Source organism: Stegodyphus dumicola, chromosome 3 (assembly GCF_044657685.1).
Source record: "Stegodyphus dumicola isolate Sdum_Otavi_A_Nest chromosome 3, ASM4465768v1".
Classification (NCBI taxonomy): Eukaryota; Metazoa; Arthropoda; class Arachnida; order Araneae; family Eresidae; genus Stegodyphus; species Stegodyphus dumicola.
In genome coordinates, this window is record NC_140770.1 from 35,281,341 (window position 1) to 35,300,264 (window position 18,924).

At 31.1% G+C, this 18,924-nt stretch overlaps 1 long non-coding RNA gene across 1 annotated transcript in view; it reads right to left on the reverse strand.

The window, feature by feature from the left end:
- The window catches only part of LOC146997963 (uncharacterized), a 96,133-nt gene extending 80,105 nt beyond the window's left edge, over positions 1-16,028 (reverse strand). Inside the window, exons 1-2 of the long non-coding RNA XR_015040175.1 lie at positions 15,885-16,028; positions 2,953-3,141 (exon numbers count right to left, since the gene is read on the reverse strand). This is a non-coding gene — a long non-coding RNA (uncharacterized LOC146997963). The remainder of the gene's footprint in view (positions 1-2,952; positions 3,142-15,884) is intronic.
- Positions 16,029-18,924: the final 2,896 nt, after the last annotated feature.

Consider the following 18,924-nt stretch of genomic DNA (forward strand, 5'->3'; position numbering starts at 1 on the left):
TCTCTACCTATGATAATTTTATTGTTTAGTTTGGATATAGCCATTAAATCGGCGAAAAATCCTTCTGTGGTTTACGGTTGAGTAACTAGATCGAGACGAACGTGATTGGTTGTAGAGTGTGTGGTATGATTATGATAGCTACCGCCTTCATGGCCGAAAGCTGTTGAACTGTGATTACAAAGTGAGAGATGGAGCGCTTAAGGATCCTCGTTAAGCGCTCCATCTCTCACTTATTTCAATTTTTTCCACCAGCATTTTTGTGATTGGTTGAAATTCTTTCTTGTCTTCAATCCATACTAATTTAAAGGGATGGCTGAGTGAATGAGGGGGTAGAGGACATGATGGAAAAATTAAATTAAGCCTGCTTCAATATTAATTAGTGATCCGATAGGAATAAAAATTTTAATTTTCCCAATTTTTGGTGCTAAGCTAGGCAATTAGGTATATTACAATAATTAGTTAAAGAATAATTAATTAGTTTTTTGGGTCTTTTTTAAACTGGTGTAAAGGCCCTTATTTTCGTGAGCCCGTCGTAATCGCAAAAATCAAAGCTTTGCGAAATACTTTTTTTTCCCCCCAACTTTACTTAAGTACTTTTAAAATTTTTCAACTTTCTGTTCTGTTCATATAAAATTCGTGAAATTTTCAACTCGCGAAATCACCGATATATTCATTTTTGTGAAAATTACGGCCTGCAAAAATAAGGGCCTTTACAGTAATTAAACGTTTATCAAAAACCTTTATTGTATGTCTCTGAGGATGGTTTTAGGCCTTTTCCTGTGTTCTTCGGATTTGATATGATTTAAAATTGGTATTGTGGACTTGTTTGCCCTGGTTATATCATTGTAGAATTTTTGACTGGAGGAACAACTTTTGGTTGTGGTGGTGTAGGTAAATTTTGACTTGAAGTGCTTCGTTGATTTACAGTGTTAACTGCATTCTGGACATAATTAGTATCGTTTTCAGGGTCCAGAGGACGAAATATATTTTTCATGGCAATGAAATTTGATGGATCTCTAAGAACTACAGTTTTTTAAAATCTGTTTTACACGGGAACCGATTGTCCGATTTTGATGCGGTTTCCTGCATTCAATAGCAATTTCATGCTCCACAAATTTTATATCTGCATCTCAAATAGGATGCAAGTTGTAGGAAAATGCTTTTGAAAGCAGCAAGCCGCATCAAAATCACACGACTCGAAAGTTAATGATCCATTTTGATGCGTTTTGCTGCTTTCAACTGCAAATGCATGCCCCATCATTTTGATATAAGTTTTATGTCTGTATCTCAATTAGGGCGTAATTTCGCCGGGTTGTCTGTCTATACCAGGGTTTCTTAAACTGGAGTCGCTGGACTTGCAGCAGGGGGTTGCCTAGAATTTTAGCAGTTTTGATATTTCTTTAATTTATTATAATACTTTTACAATTACCAAATATTTTTACATAATACAATACATCTTAAAATAGATATGGCAATACAGACAAAGAAAAAAAAAATGAATCCGTTTCGACGCCTTCATTTTATAATAGAAACGTTCATTTTTCTTGCTTTGCACGTGACGCTGTCATTTCATCTGTTACTTATTTAAAATGTTCACATTGTTCTATGTCTTAAAATTAGAAATTAAATGTAGTGACCTAAAACTGCAAGTGTACAAAAGAAAAAATTGACAGTTTCACTCACGCATGTGTCGGATTTGCGCAGTACTTATTGGGTTCCACAGAATTTTTGTAAATACAGTCAAAAGTAGTTAATCCGGACTCGTCGGGACTTTGGCGATTCCGGATTATAGATCATCAGTTTAAATCTGGTAAGATGGCATGCAGAAATTATACAATTAAAAATATGAAACCGTTATTTATGAAATAAAGAACAATTATGATCTAAAGGGTATCAAAATTTACAAAAAAAGCTTAATATTTATTTGTTTACTTTATTAAACATTTCTTTCAACAAGCACATGCGTAAAGCATACGTTAAGCATAGTCGAAATTAGAAAATTGCAACCAGAAAACTATTTGATGTGTACTTGTGATATTTATAATGACAAGGAATTTGATTTAAATCATATCAAAGACGGAATACATCGAGATGAAATACTACATTTAGTAAGGAATTATAAGCCGAATAAAATAAAAACATTTGCCCTGAAGATAAGGATAGTGCTGACAAATCAACTTCCAGTTCATTGCGCGCTGCGATGTCCCCCCCGCAGAGCAGCATGAAATTGATAAACAGATTTCGGAATGGTTAAGAAACAAAGGATATGCCTTTTTCCATTTTTTGCAGCAATTCCACTTTTTGTTTAATGGACTTCGAAACATACTTTTGCTTTGTAGATCCTGTACATATTAGTAAATATATATCGGAAATTCTGTTTGACATAATCGAAAGTTCAAGCTTACTTTTATAAAATTGCTCTAACAGTCTGCAAAAAATAATAAGCCTGATCCAATTCGAAGATTAAGGAACAACGCAATCTGCAACATTAACTGAATTAGATAATTTTAGCTCAGCTTATACCGTCCGTTATACGTTAAACGCGCATGCGTAAACGTATTATGCGCATGTGCACAGGCAAAGTCACAGCCGTAAAGGTCTTACGAGCACACGTAAACGCGACGCATGCGCAGAAAGTTTGTAGCTTTGAGGTCCGGATTATAGATCATTCCGGATTATGGGTGTCTGAATTAATGACTTTTTGACTGTATTATGGCGTCCTGGGAATCGCAAAAAATTCTCAGTGGTAATAAGGTATTGCAACTGAAAAATATACTATACGTATGTATGCCTTATAGGCTTACCATCCTCGTGGTTAGAATTAGCGTTTGAATTATCCGAGATTTCATGTTGTTTTCTTTTTATATTTAACTTAAAATTATCATTAAAAGCATTAGCAAGGCTATCTAAGGGTTTTTTTTAGCATACTGAGATATTTAAAAACACACTTACCCTTAAGGGGCTCCAGTACTTTCAATGTATCACAGTTTGCTTTTGCCGTAAGAGGTGTATGCTGGTCCATGTCCGATGCGACTCGTACAGCATCCAATTGTTGCTTGAGGAGACGAGTATTCTCAATCTTAGCTTCTAAGGGGATGATTTGAGTATGGAACGAGTTAAGAGAAGATTAAGAGACATATCCTAAAATAATATGTCCAATTGTATCAAAATATTAGCAGTTTACAGCTATAAGGTGAATTATTCAGTATAATGATTTTTTAATGTTGACACTGATGGCAAATTGCTGCTAGAAATTCTGTGGTTTAGAGATATATAATCGTCCAGAATATAATATTTCATCACAATTATTCTTTTTCAAAGTAAAAAAATAAAATTTACAATAAAGCTTAGAACTAACATGAAAACTAATAGATAGTTCTTGTAACTATGCAATACATCTGGATTTATATCATAAAAATATTTTTCAATAAATAATAGATCAATAAATAAGTATCTTAATATTTTATTCATACTTACGAGCCAGATGATGGGTAACAGGTATAAGAACACACCTCTATTTTCCATGCAATGCAGAAAAATACATAGTAGCTTCATCTGCCAAACGGTCTAGTACATTTATGCAGCATTGTTGTCTAACAAGACTCCAGGTAACTCGAGAATCATGGGAATATTCCAAGTAAACACCACTTTCCCATTGAAATTTTTAAATTTCAGTCACTTAAATCTAATATCCATACATAATTTACATAATCTTACCACATAAAAGATTAATCATTATTATAATTAAAAGATTTACTTCAAAAGATATTTTACAAATAGATATTTTAGATAGGAGAAAAACATATTTATTATATATGCCTTGTACAATGACTAGAACTTTAAGCACTTAAGTGTAACTAAGCAGATGGAACAAATAAATATAATACTGGTTTTTGAGTAAATGGAATCTAATTTCAAATTTTTAAACAAAGTAAGGGGGGTATCAAAGTATCAATATACGACAATTCCAATAATGAGTATAAGGATGGTACCTTACTCTAGATATAATATTACATGAATAATTAATTTTTATTAATCATGTATAAATATTCCTTTCTTTAGTTTTGTTAGTCAAAACATACTTTTATTTTTAATTATTAACTGTACAATGTTTGTCATTTCACAGCAAAATGCATTGTGAAGGAAATACATAAAGTCCATGCGGTGACCAGACAAAAGGACGAAAGTGCACACGACAAAAGCCCACAAAAATGACCCCACTGGGATAATTGCCCACGCGACTAATACCCACACCGATGAAAGCGCACATTGATGAAAGCCCACACAGATAAAAGCCCACATAGATAGAAGGGCACGCTGATAAAAGTCCACACTAACAAAAACCCACACCGATATATACGTCATGAATAGAGATAAAATAAAAAATAAATGAATAAGAAATAATTGAACAATAAATTTAAGTAGCGGAACACATTTCATCTTCGTCTCCGCCTGAATTAAATTCCTATATATATATATAGTACAGAGAGTCAATCAAAATAATATAATTAAAAACATATACATGTATGTATCTTTGTTTTTATATTTACGCAAGAAATGGAAGTGCCTTTGTATAAGTGTGACAAAGGGAGGTGAAAGGGAATACTGGCCACACTGCTTATTTTAATTCTACAAAATTATAAGGAGTATAATATGTATGTAAATTTTCATCATATACAGAGAATAATTTATGAATAATTTAACACTACAGAAAATTTTGCATTATATGAATTTAATATGGAGAATTAAAGCCGAACTTTCATTTTAACGAAAAAAAATAAAAGTACAGTATTCTATTATGATTAAGCGCAAACACCGTTTTAATGGTGAATAAAAAGCATGGTTTCAAATAATCCAGTTAAATTTTGACAACTTGGATTTTACATAAATTAATTTCATTCCCACTTGAAATTTAATTTTTTTAATCATAATAATTACTCGTAAAATTTTTCAGGAAGTCATAGTTATTTTGGATTTCCTGAAAATGTGTGCTGGTTTTAAGTGGGCATTCGTCTTGTGGGCTTTTGTCATGTAGTTTTCTAACTGGCCGCTGGCTATTCAGGGCCAGTTAGAAATTATTTATATCATAAAAATATTTTTCAATAAATAATAGATCAATAAATAAGTATCTTAATATTTTATTCATACTTACGAGCCAGATGATGGGTAACAGGTATAAGAACACACCTCTATTTTCCATGCAATGCAGAAAAATACATAGTAGCTTCATCTGCCAAACGGTCTAGTACATTTATGCAGCATTGCCTTCCTTTTCTTTTGCCCCCAGCTGTGTGAAAAAGCAGTTAAAGAGAGGAGAGCCTTGCTTAATTGCTTTATTCCCTATGGAACCTGGGGCGCCAAAGAAGGCCTCAGAAGGGAGGGTGTGGCAGGAGAACAATTAAAGAGGATTTTAAATGTTTTTTGTTAGTTACCTACTAGAAAATAACATTATCTGAAATTCCGCTTGTAACTGAAGTTAACCCCTTTCTTACATTTCTTTAGTATAGTTCTTGAATAACCTTTTGTCTAAGGATTTAGTTAGAATTTCAATTATTTTAAAAATTTCAATAATTGGAAAATGAAAGGAATTAAATATTTTTTAACCATTATTAAAGGGATAATTCACTGTTTTTGCAGTAAAACTGCAGAGTGGAAAAATATGCTAGTTCCTGATTTGATAGTGTCTCTAACAACTTTTTGATGAACTAATTAAACATGCTTGTTATATCAAAGCCATTGTTTAAAAGTAAAACTACTGAACTATTTCTAAAAACATTAAATTATTACATATATTAAAATTTACGTACAAGTAATATTTTTCATTTTAACTTTCATATGGTTGAAAACGCAACCATGTGAAAGTTAAAATGAAAAATATGAAACCGTAATAAAAGTTAAACTATTCGAATAATTTTAATAACACAGGTTTCTGAACTTAGCAACAAGAGGATTTAAGAACCATGAGCCCAGCGTTGTAAGAAAAGTAATCTTGCACATTAAAAATAATTTTTATTTCAATAAAAATATTATATTACTCGATTAACTGTAAACGCTTAAAAAACAGTTCATTTCAATTTACCGTAATTATTTATATACAAAAACTTTGATTGAAGCAAATTTAAACAGCATTTAGAAACTGAAAATTCACTGGAACACTTCTTTTGTGGGTTTTATGCTGTTATTACGTGTTGAATATTATTTCGCCTAGATTAAGAAAAAGAAACTCATAACATGTAAAAATTTATTAGGTAGAAAAACTATCAAATTAAGGTCATTTTCTTCTCCTCGAAGTGCATTGATTTCCTTATACGAATTTCATATTCTGACAGCACAGAAATAGTGGCCACATATCTTGTAGGAGGTATTTCTTAAAAGCCTCATGTGTTGACGATCAAGTAGAAAAAAAATGTTTTGTTATGGAGTTACGTTTTGAATAACTTTTTTCTTCTATTGAATGAGTTCAAAGTTTCTAATATCTTGTTTTCTAGCATGAAATGTTTCACCAGTTTTTAAGGTTCTTTTCTAAGAATAATTCTAATTCATTAAGCAGAAGTTAGTAAGAACAAGTAAGGTGTACTTCAAATTTGATCTCTTAGGTTTATTAGGTCTGGCTACCAAATAACTGTTTTTGAATTCAACATCAAATTTTAAACATATATTTTTTTTTAAATTTGTGTCTTTTATTTTCAAAAAACATGCACGTAATCCGAAGTTTCTGTAACAAAAATTAGTATAAGAAAAGTGGGACAAATTAAATTATCTGTATATTTAGTCACTATTAAAAACGAATTCTGGCTAGACTATGGGTCCTCAATCAGGAGGAATAGCCCTAAGGGGAATTTCAAAGTTTCAGAGAGTAATTTAGTCCACCTTTTCTTTACGTATTAAGTATTTAGATTTAGTTTATGAATACAAAAAAGAACATTTATTCAAATTTTGGTATTTACCAACATGTTTGATACTTGTTTAATTTACTTAAAAAATAATCCGTATTTAAACAAACACATATCTACTTTTCAAGTTTTGGGAAGGAGAGGTTGAATGATCATTTAGCAATGGTGGAAAGGGTATATGGGGAAAAAGCTGGTGAGAATCACTGGTCTAGACTGAGCCAACTTGATTTAAATATAGAATTTTATACTCTATATAGAATTTTATACGAATCTTTAGTTCTTACTGTAGAGTCATTAGGTTTTATATATATATATATAATGATGTATGATCTTAAATCCATTTAGTGCGAATACAAGTTATTATTACTTGCGCAATTGCTGCAAAGTTAGTTAATAATAATTTATTTCCTAAACAGTATTGATTAATTGATTATATTATCTCCCGAGTTTAATTAAAGTAGAATTATTTTAAAAGTGTGAATCTATACTGTATATAGGTATACAAAGATACACATACATATACATGTATGTGTATCTTTGTTTTTATATTTACGCAAGAAATGGAAGTGCCTTTGTATCAGTGTGACAAAGGGAGGTGAAAGGGAATACTGGCCACACTGCTTATTTTAATTCTAAAAACTGGTAAGTTATAACTGGTAAGTTACTGGTTAATACTGGTAAGTTATATTTTGAAAGATGTTTTGAAGTAATTTGAAAGCAAAATGTTAATAATGTTTTAACGGGGACTGGAGTTAAATCATCACGAAGAATAAAATTTCAATTGTAAAAGGAAAATTAAAACATGTAATCATTGTCATTGATCGAAAATTAGTTGACTTTTCAAGGGAATCAAACCAACTCCCGTTCAATGAACAATAATTGATAAAAATACGTAAATACGAAAGTGTTTCGTCTGGTGTCCGCCGACAACATCGCGGAGGAAAACGTCGCAGAGAAAACAACACAAGGCGAAAACGTCGTGCTACAAAACATCGTGGGAGAACACATCGCAAAGAGAAAAACATCGCAGTTCTAAAACATCGTGGTACAAAATATCGTCGTCGAAAATAAAGCGGTTCAAAAACTTCGCAATTTAAAAACATAGTCGTCGAAAATATCGTGATAAAAAATAAAGTATCTACAAATCATCGCATGACGATAACATCGCAGATATGCTTTTTTCAGACATGCTTTAATAACTGTAAATGGATATTCCCATAATGATTCGTGAGCGCAAGAGGGTAAGAAGGATAATTTTTACTTTCATATTTTTTATTAATACATTTTTGCTGAGAAAATAAAAAGGAAACTTAAGCATAGAAAATTAATGCAACTTATAGCACTTAATAGAATTTTAAATCGACATAGTTAACTAACAAAGACCATAATAAATTATTTTTAATAAAGATTTTACAGGTAATTTTTCATAAAAAGTATAATCTATTAAGTTGCATTTAATTTTCTATGCTTAAGTTTCCTTCTTATTTTTTCAGCAAAAATTTAGTAGTTAATAAAAAAATGTGAAAGTAAAAATTATCCTTCCTTACATCACTTGCGCTCACAAATCATTATGGGAATATCCATTTACAGTTATTAAAGCCTGAAAAAAGCATGTCTGCGATGTTATCGTCATGCGATGATTAATAGATACTTTATTTTTTACCACGATATTTTCGACGGCGATATTTTTAAACTGCGAAGTTTTTGAACCGCTTTATTTTCGACGACGATGTTTTGTACCACGATGTTTTAGAACTGCGATGTTTTCTCCCCCGATGTTTTCGCCTTGCGTTGTTTTCTCCGCGATGTTTTCGTCCGCGATGTTTTTGCCGCGATGTTTTCGGCTGTAACCGTTTCGTCTTTACTCGAGTTATAAGTTAAAGCCAAACCGGCAATTCTAGTCAGGCCAAATATTTCCGCGAATAGAAGGAATTATGAACCAATGCTGATATTGAAAGAACTTATTCTTATGAAGCATTTTAGTCAATTCAATTTTAGAGTAAAAATCAATTACTGTAGAGAAATCCTATTTAACTCGAGTAATCGTCCCCGACACTTTGATGTTTATGCATTTGAGTACTATATTATTTGTAGAAATTAAACATTGGAAATTGTCATTATGAAATCGAATTCAAAGTAAAGTTGAAATAAACATAGAAGATTATAAAAAAAGATAAATAATGCAAAATTTGTAAAAACAAATCAAAGACAATATAAAAATAATATAAAAAATAATATAGAAAATAATATAAATAAGATCAGTGAATGTACATGAAGATATAAAGGCCAGAAAAGGTATTAAGTAACTGTCTATTAGCTCTTGGACAGTGAAAATGCTTTTTTCCTTTCTTAAATTCTTAATCATTGCGACACGACAATTAGCCAGAAATTAATTAATTTCCATTCACTAGTATTTTCAAAAAAATCTTAACAGATGGTGTCTCTCAGATAAGAACTCCACAAAATACATCCCTCAAGAATTCCAAGTCCCACCCACTACCATAAATTGCTTCAAGTTTTACCGACTGATATTATTCAAAGCCCCTACTGCCGTTAAGAATTTTCGGACACCCTACACTTCTGAGTCAGACACGAAGAGAACACTTTGCCAACTCCCCCACTAGAAAGAATGTAAGTTACTTAATACCTTTTCTGGCCTTTATATCTTCCTGTACATTCACTGTTCTTATTATATATTATTTTCTATATTATTTTTTATATTATTTTTATATTGTCTTTGATTTGTTTTTACAAATTTTGCATTATTTATCTTTTTTTATAATCTTCTATGTTTATTTCAACTTTACTTTGAATTCGATTTCATAATGACAATTTCCAATGTTTAATTTCTACAAATAATATGGTACTCAAATGCATAAACATGAAAGTGTCGGGGACGATTACTCGAGTTAAATAGGATTTCTCTACAGTAATTGATTTTTACTCCAAATTGAATTGACTAAAATGCTTCATAAGAATAAGTTCTTTGAATATCAGCATTGGTTCATAATTCCTTCTATTCGCGGAAATATTTGGCCTGACTAGAATTGCCGGTTTGGCTTTAACTTATAACTCGAGTAAAGACGAAACACTTTCGTATTTACGTATTTTTATCAATTATTGTTCATTGAACGGGAGTTGGTTTGTTCCCCTTGAAAAGTCAACTAATTTCCGATCAATGACAATGATTACATGTTTTAATTTTTCCTTTTACAATTGAAATTTTATTCTTCATGATGATTTAACTCCAGTCCCCGTTAAAACATTATTAACATTTTGCTTTCAAATTACTTCAAAACATCTTTCAAAATATAACTTACCAGTATGGATGCACGCTTTTAAAATAATTCTACTTTAATTAAACTTAGGAGATAATATAATCAATTAATCAATACTGTTTAGGAAATAAATATATATATATATATATATATATATATATATATATATATATGCGGGAGAAAGGAAAAATAAGCAATGCCCTCTTCGAGACTCGAGCCTGGATCTTTCGAATACGAGCCAATTGTACTAACCGTTACACCATGAAGGCATTCTAGAAGGAGGGAGAAAATACCTTATTTACTCCCCCTTTTAAAGGCCACTGGGTATTAGGGGACCCAGTCGTCAAATCTTGGTGGAGAAGAATCATCATCCACCACCTTTTTTTTAGTTCAGGCATCATGCAGGAGATATGAAAATTTAGCAATGTGCTTGTCTGGACTCTTAACTTGAACCTCTCGAATACGCGCCGAGTGTGCTAACCATTACACCGCGAAGGCATGCTGGAAGGAGGGAGAAAATACTATCCTGTTATGTATTATTTCAGCGTGTACTGTCAATTCTACTTTCCGCTTCCTCACCCGGATGTAAATAAGTTAGTAAGTAAACATGTTTAGAATGCAAATGAGTGAAGAGTATTTATGGCGAAGCTTTTGCGATTGAAAGGAATTGCGAGAATTGGCTATGTCAACTTTTGCTGTCAGGGTTTAGCCGTTGCATTAAGTGCACCAGTAAGTTAATTTTCTGAAAAGGCCTGTTAGGCTAATCTTGAAATCCTCTATTTATTACCTTGAAAATTTAGGTTTATTGGTTGTGCTGATGCTTTAGCAACTCAATATTTTGTCGATTGAGTTGTTAAAATATCAACACAACAATTTAAGTATTGTTGTATGGTTGTGCTGAAACTTTAGCAACTCATTCGTCAATACTGAGTAGCTAAAGTATCAGCACATCTGTACAACAATATTTAAATGTAAGCAGTAAGCATAAATATGCAGAATGAAGTAAGCTTTGTAAACAATTTTATAGCTAACTTAATTTTGATAGCAAACACTCATGTAAACAGATCATGTTTGCAAACACGCCCTAAAAGAACATCATCTACATCATGCCTTTATCTACTGCAATATGCAATGTCCTGAAAGATGATGCCTGTACCATTACAATAAATAATGCCATAAAACATATACATGTACAACTATGTATCGCTATATATATCATGTAATGTAATGCATTTTAATTTAACGCCCGACGGTGCAGAACTTGCGGTGTTGGCTTCGAGTCACAATGAAATTGTGACTCGAAGACACCGGAATGTTGTTGTTTTTCTAGTTTGTGTTTAGAGCTAATGTGTACTTACTTCAGGTAAATATTAGGTGGCTCCTTTACTTCTACGTAACATAACATCACAAGCAGTAGTCTATATGTTAAGCACAAGGTGTACTCTTGGATAAAAGGTTTCAACCTTTAACCTTATTCTATTGTTACTGAACATCAAGTTGATTAGTGAGTTTGGTTTGGTTTAGTGTATGTGAGCACAGCAAAGCCTCGAGGGCTATCTGCCTGAGTAGAGGGATGCCTTCGTGGAAGTCTTTCTAAGAGATACTGGCTCATGTACAAATTACACATGGGGAAAACTACGAAAAGGCCCATGCAGTCAGCCCGTCTGCGGGATTGGAAACTCTGACTGAACTTCCAGTGTTCCACGACTTTACCGCTTGGCGGACTCTTTTGACTAGTGAGAAGTCACCAGCAATCTTACAGAAGGTCATTGACAGTTTGCATGCTCCTGTGAAGGATTATAACTTGTTTGTTAGCTCCATTCTTGAAGCTAACATTCAAACATAAAATTCTATGTTTTACTGGGGTTAGTTTCATAAAAAAAATTTCTATTGATTTCAAAAGAGAAAAAAAAATTGAGCATTTTTTGAGATAAGAATAGTTGAGATAAGCAGTATGCATAACAACTTACATATGTTACATTCTAAACGTGAAAAAAAATTTTTTGATTGGTAGAACGTATCTCATCTAAGACTTAATCATTTATTTTGGATTCGCAAAACTTTCTAGACATTGTTCCTTTGAAAATAAATCTGAGAAAAAGTTCAAATATCAGAAAAAATAAATAATTAGTTAGACAAATAAAAATTAATAAATAATGGAGTAAAAGCTGTACATTAAGCAAGCGTCAGTCATCCAATTCTCAAGCTTTTCATGTAGGCACAAGACTCAACAGCGGCTGAGCGGTAAAAAACATGGAGGTAGGAAGTAAGATGGAGTCGCCCTAAACAAGTTTCTCCGTACCCTGCTCTGAAGCACCGGCGATCCCTACGTGGTGACCAAAAAATTGGGTCATTTACCATTGAGTTCTATGGGATTTGACGCGTTCTGGTGTAAATATTTTGTAATTACGTCGCAAATATACATATAAATGTATATATTTTCTTTTTCTACAACACTTCAGAGTCCTAAGTATGTGAAAACAACATATTTTTAAACAGCATTTCATTCTGAACTGAATTAAATGCTATACTTTTCACAGGACGGTTTAATTAGAATGAAATATTTTCACAAGTTTTCGTTAATTACATTAGGAAAAAAAATTAAGGTAATTCGATTTTATTCGGTTAAGGTACAAAAATTAAGATCAAAGTTTATTGTATTATTAATATTAAAATTATGCATTATTTCTTTTCTATTTATAGAGCTTCTTCCTAAAATTCTTTCTTAAATATGACATGGTTTTTTGGCTTCTTTTAAATCGAAAAATGTAAGTCAATTTATAATTAATGCTCTATTCGGTTCATTTTAAATTAGAGAATTATTAGGAATTAGCGAAAAGGGAATAATTCTTTTAATTATACTTATCAGATTTTTTTTTTTTTTTTTTTTACCCTTCATTTCAACAATACATATTCAAAAACTCTTTATTACATTCTTAAGTGCACATCTCATAGCATTTGCTTTACAATACCTTTTAGCAGATTGCTTTCCAATACGAACAATTCTTGCTTAAATAGTTTTATAACATATTTGTCAACAGGATTTCAATTTATGTTTACAATTCAATATTAAAGTTATTATATATTTAGATAACATTTATAATCATTATAAATTAGATACATTTAATCATTAGATTTCTTCACAGTACTTTCACAGTTGTTTATAAGTGAATAAATTCTTCATTTCAAATACATTTATAAATAATTTAATGAATATTTAAGTATTTTGTCAAAGGCAGATATATGCTTTTTGCAAGCACGTGCATAAATACCCATACATATTTCCTATTTATCATTTCCGGCATGTGCAAATCTTTAATTTCTGTGCATTCACTATATTTTTCGTGTTAAGTAATTTACACTAATTTAGCATACACCCGAAAGTTTTACATAAAAAATATATATGAATATAATTTGAATGAAAATTATAAGTATTATTTTTAATACCCACTCAAAGGTCAGTTTTTCTTCAAAATTCCTCCACGATGGCATCTATCTCTTTAGGCAGATAGCCCTTGCATGCGTTACTCTATTTAATAAAAACTTAATCTGACCTATGTGCCTAATTACAAATATTTTAACATACATAATTTTATATTTACATTTAGCCATCAAGTTTCAAACTTTTCAAATCTTCTAGAAAATAAATTTTGGCAGATCTCTTTTAGCAATTTTCTTAAAATCTATATTTTTGTAGTGCAACAGCTTAGAATTTTATAAAACAAATTCATAATCAAAATCGCTGTTGTTAGTTATCGAAAAATAACCAAGATGCGATTTTTGCGTAAATGTCAGTAAACTATACAAATTGCTATTATCCATCACACTATGAATGTTTCTTTCATGCGAAAGTGTCCCTTTTTCGATTTCTATGGAACTGTCGTGTGTCGAAATACTATCAGAATCTTGTCAAGCGAGCTTCTGAATGTAAACAAAGAACACCCCGTCTGGTGACCCAAGCTTCAAAGCAGTGCTTCACTTCTACCGCGGAATGGCCCCTCCTCCCTTTCCTACCTCCATGCTAAAAAACGCTGAACACTGGTAGCTCGGTCCGGGGTTTAAATTCCGATGGAAAGGCTGACAGCATGGGCACTTTCGTGGTTTTCCCCTTGCGTAACATGTATACGAGCGAGTTTCCTTTAAAATGTCCTCCACGAAGGCATGCCTTCCCTTGGCTTAGTGTCATTTCGTCCGTTCTCTTTTCATGCCGAGTTTGAAATAGTGTCGTTCGTCTGCTGCCATTCGCACTTATTCTGTCTTTCCCATTTCATTCGATGTTCGAAAAGTCACATTATGATTAAGAAAAGATATTATTCAAACGAACTGACCCTTACTACTTTGACCTAAGTTAGCCTTTGTGTTCTAATATTTATTAAACATTTTCTTTAGATAAATTTATTCTGAGCAGAATAATGAATTTCAGACATGTTCAAGAGGTGTGTGTTTGAATGTAATTCCATTTTTGTCATATAGTGTCTTTTTTTTCAATTTCACATACTTCTAAATAAAAATAGAACGCCTGTTCCTCTGCTTTGACAGAAAATCAAAATGTAGCAAGTGTATAACGAAGATGTACATGTTTTATTAAAAATATAGCGAGCCCTCTATAACGCAACCGTTCATGGTTTTAAAGGATTTTGGTTGTAGATATGGTGATCTTAGAAATGTGATATTCACTGGCAATGTTTGTTTATGTTCACAAAAAATACAGGTTTCTTTCAAAAGGTGACCTCTTAGAAATGTCGTCAATAGATATAATTCACTGTAATTATTTTCTAATGGATAATGGAATTAATTTAATCTAATGTCTAGAAAACAGCTATTTACCGTAGGGAGATTTAAAAGCACTATAACTGTAATTAAGAGCACTGTAATTGTTCCTTCACAATCAGCTGTAATATAAGATTAGCTGGTTTCTGTGTATTTTTCATGTTATGTAACTGATATCCATAAATCTTGAACAAATATACAGCAAATGCAAGAGAAATTATTAAAAAATTACAATTTGAAACATTAATACTATTTTTCTATTACTATATATAATACTATTAATGAATGATGAATTTATATAATATGTATACTTAGAATCTAAAAGCGATGAACTTTGATGACTCTATAAATATATATTTATGTAGTTACAAAATTTTATTAGATGTTATTATATGCATAGTTCTTTATAATCTTCCCAATCTCTAATGAAATGTTACATATTTATTACTACAGTTTGAGATGATTTTACTTAAATTTGTAGATATGCTGACTTCTGAGAGTTGTTCCATCCCCACCCAAAATAAATAAATAAATAAAATAAAAATTAAAAACACTATTCCGAATTGCTGTAGTTTAAAGATTAAGAGGTTACATTTGGAATTCATTTTTTTGACAGGGTGTCAGCTGACAATTTTAATTTATTCTGAAGTCCAAAAGAAACTATTTCTAGAAAATCACCAAATTATAATTGTTACATTCAAAAAAGCTTTCAGTGAGAAATATGTTTAAACTTTGATAATAAGCTCAGTCTAAAGTAAAGAATAAAGTATCTCTTAGCCAAGTTTTCATTGTGCTTAACTGTTTTAATATTCCTAAACTAAAAAGGAACTAAAATGAACTAAAGGAAAAACTAAAAAGAAATTAAAAAAAAAAAAAAAAATCTGAAATGTTTCAGATTTTAAATTACGTCCAAAGGGGCGTTTTTTAACATTTTGTGTGTTACCTTTCTTTATCAAATATCATGTTCCTCGCACTTAAACCATAAGATCCAGTGCAACAGCAATATCGCAAAATACTCGTAGTTTTAAAACGAGCATATCTTTAGAATTTCCTATACAGAGACTCACGCGCTGGAGATAAAAATGTTTTTTCTGCACAACGTTGCCATTGCTCGCTTTGAAATCCTTGAGTTTGTTAATCAAAAATTCGTCAAAGTTTTAAAAAATAGGAAATCGATCATAAAACAAATTTCAAATTTCAAATTTGGTCTTCCACATGCTCATATTCGTTGGAGGATTACGTTATTCAAAATTCGATGACTCTATGTACCATTGTTTTATCACAATACGAGAAATATACATACATTTATGCAGATTTTTCATTATTTAATTTCTTCAAATATAATGCAGGACTCTAACATTTTGTGGCAACAGTTTGAAAAGTGAACCGACGTTTATGAGTCCGACGCAAAATGCCAAAACGAAACTAATAGTCCTTCGGGATTCAAATCCCTTTGGACTAAAAATAAAATTCAAGTGTTTTTAATTAAAAAGTTAATGGTTTTAATAATGAAACATAATTATATTTAATCTCAGTCATATTACCTTAAAAATGGCATGTGAGAAACTCCGCAATGATATTTTTCATTTTCACATACTCATACCAAAGTTAAATAAGTAAATAAATAATAAAATGCAATTTCAGATTTATCATCCAAACGTTATAGCTAATCACTTAATCAGAGAGTATAAAGTTTGCTTTCAATGTAATAAATTAAACAAATAAAGAAATGATAAAATACAAACTAGACATATATTTGAAACATTGAAATTCAGATTTGAGTACTCCATTTATTATAATTAAAATTATAAATACACGATTTAGTAATAAAAAAATAAGCCCCTTTTATCGGCGTGTGCTTATATCTGTGTGGACTTTTATCAATGTGCGCTTTCATCGCTGTGGGTATTTGTCGCATGGTCAATTATCATAGTGGGCCTTTTTTTTTGTGGGCTTTTGTCTGTTAACCAGTCCATGCATATCATTAAAGCTTCTTTTGATAAACATTAAACATAACAGTAAATGGCAAAAAATAAAAATTATCTAATATAAAGTATAACTGTGTGTGTCAGTAAGATAGAATAAGAAACAGACTGTTGTTTAATGCAATGAATAAGTAAGAATAACAAATAGTTTATAAAATACACACCATAATACGTGTACATCCAATGCACATTAACTTTTTGGAAAATTTTGGAATGTGTATATTGAAATCACTTGTGAAATGCAGAGTTGCCAACTCTCCCGATTTAGGCGGGAGACTCCCGATTTTCGACCGCTCTCCCGCCAATCCGATTTACAATATATTTCTCCCGACTTTTTCTCACGAATCTTTTAATTTTTCTGGGGGCTTCATAGTTCGTGCTGGTCTTTTCTGTACAGAATTTCCATGACTATCATTTCCAGGTTCTTCATTTATTTGTGGATACTCGGTTGGCTTTTCCAATGAATTGTTATCATCGTGTTCATCATCACTGTTGGATGGCAAAATTTTCTCAGCTTCTTCATCTGTTGTATTATCTTCTCTATAGTATCTGTCAGTTATTTCTGAATTATTTACATTTCCATTAGTTTGTTCCTTATAAAAAATAATAAGTTCTTCTAATATTTGATTTTTATCGAATTTTAAATAATTTTCTTTTAGTAAAGGTGATCTATGTTTCTGTTCATCAAATTTTACATCCCTCACTTCTTGAATTTTATTTAGTTCAGGGCTATAAATTTTGTATGCTTTTCTCTTCATGCTATAGCCTATCATAATTCCTTTTTTAGCTTTTAGATCCATCTTTCTATGTTTCTCTCGTCTTATATGAACATATGCTTCACATCCAAATCTTGTAAGATAAGTAATGTTAGGCTTGCGTTCTTTATATAGTTCATATGGTGTAAACCTTTTATCATTTTTGTGACTCCTGTTATTCACATGTACAGCTACCTTAACGCTTTCAGACCAAAATTTTATCGGTAATTCTGCATCAATTAACATAGTTCTAGCAGATTCAATTATAGTACGATTAAAACCTTCAGCTTTTTCGTTACTTTCCAGAGTATAAGGCGTTGTAAGTTCATGTTTAATTCCCATTTTTTCAAAAAAAAAAAAAAAAAAAACAACTTATATTTTTAGCTAAAAACTCACTACCATTATCACTACGAATTCTTTTTAGTTTGTTTCCTGTATGTCTTTCTACTTGAATGATAAGTTTGATTAGAGCTTCTCAAGTTTCACTCTTCTTCTCAATTGTTATCACAAATATGAAATTACTGTAATCATCTACCACTGTTAAAAAGTAACAGCTTCCATCTATTGATTTCTTAATTGGTCCAACTAAATCTATGTGCCATAATTCTAAAATATCTTCAGATTGCTTAAATTTCACACTTTTATAAGATGTTTGTGTTATTTTACCTAATGTATAAGGTTGACAATTGTTTTCAGAAATTTTTACATTTTCTAACCCAATGACCGATGAGTGTTTTTTCATTTCTATCAGTCTTTGATAATTTATATGACCTAGTCTCTGATGCCATAGTACATCATTAACATAACTAATTTTAGCTTCTTCAACAATATTTCCTTCAACTTCAAATTTATTTCCATTTCTGTTAGCTATATATAGAATGTTTCCCTGTTTATGATCACTTCTGCTTTATTCTTGATAAAAATTACTTTTAAATCATGATCTACAATTTTTGATACTGACAGCAGATTTTCCCTTAAATTCGGTACTTGCAGAACATTTTCTATCAGTTTGCATTTTAATGTTACCAATACAACTCTATTTGATCATGGCCCCTTTTTCAGCCGTCATTATTTGTCGTTCTTCATCTTTAAAATGAGTAAATATTTCTTTATTAGTTGCCATGTGAGATGTGGCTCCTGAATCAATAATCCATTTAATTTTTCTATTCTGTTGTTCATTTATTTTATTCTTTCCATCATTTCTATCTTGATTAAGATATGTGCTTTCTATTTTCTTAGGTAC